This window comes from Falco rusticolus, unplaced genomic scaffold (assembly GCF_015220075.1).
Source record: "Falco rusticolus isolate bFalRus1 unplaced genomic scaffold, bFalRus1.pri scaffold_119_arrow_ctg1, whole genome shotgun sequence".
Lineage (NCBI taxonomy): Eukaryota > Metazoa > Chordata > Aves > Falconiformes > Falconidae > Falco > Falco rusticolus.
Window position 1 is genome coordinate 10,781 of NW_023618154.1, and position 4,489 is coordinate 15,269.

Here is a 4,489-nt window from a genome sequence, read left to right on the forward strand (position 1 = left end):
ATCCCACTGCCAGTTTCCCTAATGAACCGCCAAGATGGCTCCTTTTGGGGAAATACAATCTGGAGCACAGACCCTCAGGTTAAGTGGGGACGGGGACTAAAAATAACTGTTGAAGAGACCAGCATATTAGGGGATAACTGCCTAGTAAGTTCGGGGAAAGGGCTGTTTATGGGAGAACACCTAAATTGTAACAGAAGTCGTACATTAAATATGACAGGTAGAGATTTGGGATTTTTGAAATTAAACTATACCGGTCTCCTGACCCCACAAGGGACAGGGTGGTATTGGTTGTGTGGCACAACGGCTCATAAAGTCTTGCCCATAGGACGGCGAGGAGCATGCACTCTGGGAGGTCTGGTCCCCAATATTACTATCATTGACGGGTTAACGCGACCCCCCATAAGAAAAAAACGAAACGTTGTAAATAACCCCCTCATAAACAGACCAACGAGTTTCCACAGTTTTGCGCGATGGTTCATTCCGTTTTTAGGGGTTAGTGAGTTGGAAAAGGCAATAATAAACATCTCAGCTGTAATAGAAACAGTGGAAAATAGGACAGTTGATGCCCTCCTGGCACTCCAGGAGGAAGTTACTGACTTACGAAAATAGTATCACAGAATCGTATGGCTTTAGATTTGCTATTAGCCTCCCAAGGGGGGGTATGCACTGTGATCAATATAGATTGTTGCATGTATGCCGATCAGAGCGGGCGAATCACCGAGGACCTCCAAGAAATTAGGAAACAAGTAAATATTCTACATAAAGTGACACAAGACAACACTTCTTGGAGTTTTTTTGAATTATGGGAGAAATTGACATCCTGGTTGCCCAATCTAACATGGTTAAAACAATTATTTGTAATGATCATTGTAATTGTCTTTCTATTTTTAATTATTAGTATAGCTGCCCGTTGTGGATTTTGGTGTTTTAAGGGAACTGGAAATTCCTATAGCGAATGGAAGAGAAATCAACTGTGACAAAAATTAGAATCTAATCAATACTTCGAGTCTGAGTACAAGAATTTACTAATTTCTTTGAAAAGGGGGGACTGAGAGAGAGGGGGGGGTAAGAGATAGGGTAGAGTTTAACGATTATGATAGTTTGCTTAGCTGTTTAGGGTAAAGTTGTAAGATTTAACGATTGTAATAGTCTGCTTAGCTGTTTAGGGTAAAGTTGTAAAGTTTAATGACTATGATAGTCTGTTTAGCTGTTTGCCAAATCTTACAGGGTTTGCTTGGGTGCTGTGACAAGGTGTACGGGAGTAAAGGGCTTCATGACCATATAAGTCCAGCTTTATGACCATATAAGTCCAAAGAAAGATTACAGCCTTGCAAGAACAAGCCAAAGCCGGTTCTGCGGTTTGGACAAAGAGCAGGACGTTACTGAGCCTGCGCCAGGTGTGGGGGCAACTAGCGGTCACGAGGAAGACTCACCTGCCTTCATCCTCAGGACCCCTGACGACCACCACCAGGGGACACTGCGCAAACTCAGTTGAGAGAAAAATATGGAAATGACTCGCAGAGCTAATTTTAATACAAAGCGGGGATAGGTAATGCATATGTATAGGCGTATTACGACATAGTTATGAATATGTAATGAGTTGCCTTATAAAATCGTGCAAGTTTTCGCGCCAGGCGCGCACGATTTTTGGCGGGACTACCCCCGTGCTGCCCAGCGCTGATCAAACATACCTACTTTACAATCTTACGGATTGTGGAGTCCGTTTTCCGCGCGTCATAAGGAACCAATCTGTTTAAAGCACGCGACCTCTGATAACATAAATAAACTCGTGCTTCTGCACAATAAGTCGGCATTTGCTAGCATCAAACAGCGTCCCGTCTATCCATCGCAGCAAACTGGAGACCCCGACGTGATGGGTTTATGAACCGCCAGGCTGAGCGGCAGGCTGCAAGTCCCACAGAACGTTGAATGAGCTGCTGAAAGGAAGCGGGAACCGGCAAATGAAGTCCCTCTGGAACTGAGAGATGAGCTGTGGAAACATGGGAATCAAGTGTCTTCCCCTGTGAGGGATGTATATGGACTCATAAAGGGTCTTCTAGTCAGATCCGGGAGCCCATGCCTCAGTCTCCCCAAATGGTGACCCCTATGGTGGTGTTCCCAAGCCTTGGAAGAATAAGGACGGAACTGGTCGATAAAAAAGCCAGCTCGTGGAAGAGGGCTGTGTTCCGGAGGAGACGGCTTGGCTGAACGATCGTCTTGCTGTCTGGACCAGGCGGACAACCTAAACCCCGAGGATAACACCTGTATGCATCGAGACAGGTGAGCAGCCAAGAAACTTTAGAGACTTGGAAAGAATGAAAGTGTGTACAGACAGCAGCCAATTGTATGATGCTGCCGTGGAGGGGAGCTCCGTGTCGGGAATGCATTTAACATCTTGGTGGCAAATTCTGACTACTCTTTGCCAAGTGTGGACTAATTCTACTAGCGGTGCTAAACCAGAGGAAGCTGTAAATTCCACCGACAGCGCGGCTCTTCTCAAGACACCGTCAGCGATGGCGATTCTGTCCACACCTCCTCTGCCCCCAAAGCTTCTGTCACTGACTGCAGCGACCCTCACAACACAGGACCAAGCACGGGAACAGGACAACTCGGACAATGATTTTATTGACACTGATAAACCTTTTGATCCAGGTCCTATAGATCTGGAAAAGGAGCTAGACCTTTCCCCCATCCCCTTGTCTCTCCCGATGCATTGACTGTACTTTCGGGGAGGGTGAAAGGGGGTCTGAGGGATTGGTGGCAGGAATGCAAGTGGGAAACACTTAAGTGATGGGTTTTGGGAGTCGCTAGGGCATGTTCAGTATTTTGTCAGACAAATCAACCTGCAGAGTGGCAGCCTGTGCAATACGAGGCTGTTACAGAGTTAAGCAAAGCAGTGGGGGAAGGGAGGATTCATAATGCATTTGCTATGTCCCTTCTTGAAGTGATGGCAGAGCCTTATACACTCACACGGCATGATTGGAAGTTACTGCTTTGTATGGTACTAACTGATACAGTATATGATGTGGTTATCTGATTTTTGTGAGCTATGTGTAGTGGCCTTGACTGAAAACCTTAATCGGGGAATTGCTGTTAACTATGAGCAGTTGGCTGGAGCAATTAACTGTGCCGATTCTGTGACTCAGGCAAGGTATCCCAGGGACAACTGTTTGCAAATGAAGGAATGGCTATTAAGGCAGTCAGGGTGCGGGAGTCTTGCCACAGTCTTGCAGGGTCCTAGAGAGTCACTAACTTTAATACTAACTTGATTGATTGGCTTCAGAATATTTTGCAGCAAGTCGAACATCAGGAAGCTCAAGGGTTGCTTTTAAAACAACTAGCTGTGATAATGTCAATGAAAACTGTAAACGGGCAACTTTCACAATCGCAACCCCAACATGTGTCAAATGATTGTAACGCAGAACTCACAGCAGACTGTAATTCTCAGGCTGAGTTCTGGAATGCAGCATAACACATTTTTGCTTCTCTAATCTCTTCTGTAAGAATAGTACACGCTTTTAACTTGCTTAGTAAATTAGGCTGCTAGCTTGCTAAAAAAAGTAATACCACAAATACTATTTTTTTCCTGGCTTATTAACAGATGTTGATTCTCTCCATCATATGTTGCTACAGAACCGAGTTGCTATTGATTTTTATTATTAGCACAGGGACACAAGTGTGAAGACTTTGATAGGATGTGTTATGTGAATCTGAGTGACCACTGTGAATTAATTTACAAAAGTATACAAAACTTAAAAGCCTTAAAACAAAGATCTGCAACAGAGCCAGGGGCGGGAGGCCTTTGGTCTCTTCTCACGGCTGGGAAACTTTGGGCCATGACTCAAAAGTATTACAGGATTTATTATAATTATCTTTAACCACCTTATTGATGTTTGCCTTATGTCTCCCATACCTTTTTTTCCTGTATTCAGTGTTTAGTTGATTGTAACATAAATCAGGTCATGGTCACCCAGCTACACACAACCTTTGCCTTGTCGCAATTAACAAGCAAAAAAGAGGAGGATAGAGAATGTCTGAAGAGAGATGTAGGAGAGGAAGCTGGAGAATATTTGACCTAACAAGAGATGAGAGAACAGCTGGGTATTGTGAAGGAGACTAGGAAAGATAAACATGGTTATCTAGTGTTTAATAGGTGTCTGCACGCTTGTAGTGACATATAGCTATGTAACTGCATGAATGATTTCTGCCCTGAGCCTGGTGGCGCATACAGCTGCGGTTTGTGTCCGGGCTCAGAGATGTAAATAGGGGCTTCTCTGTTATGGTAAAAGTGTTTCTCTTTGCATAAAAAAGAGAGGGAATGAAGGGAATGACCCCAGAGGTATGTTCAGAGAAGGCATGCGATGTTTCGAACTTTTTGACTGAACCAGTTCTTGTTTGGTGTGCCCTTCCACCTATGTATAATGTTAATCCAAAAGAAGCTGATATTGTTTACACTTTGTCGATAATTGTCTTTCTGTAGATGCTAATG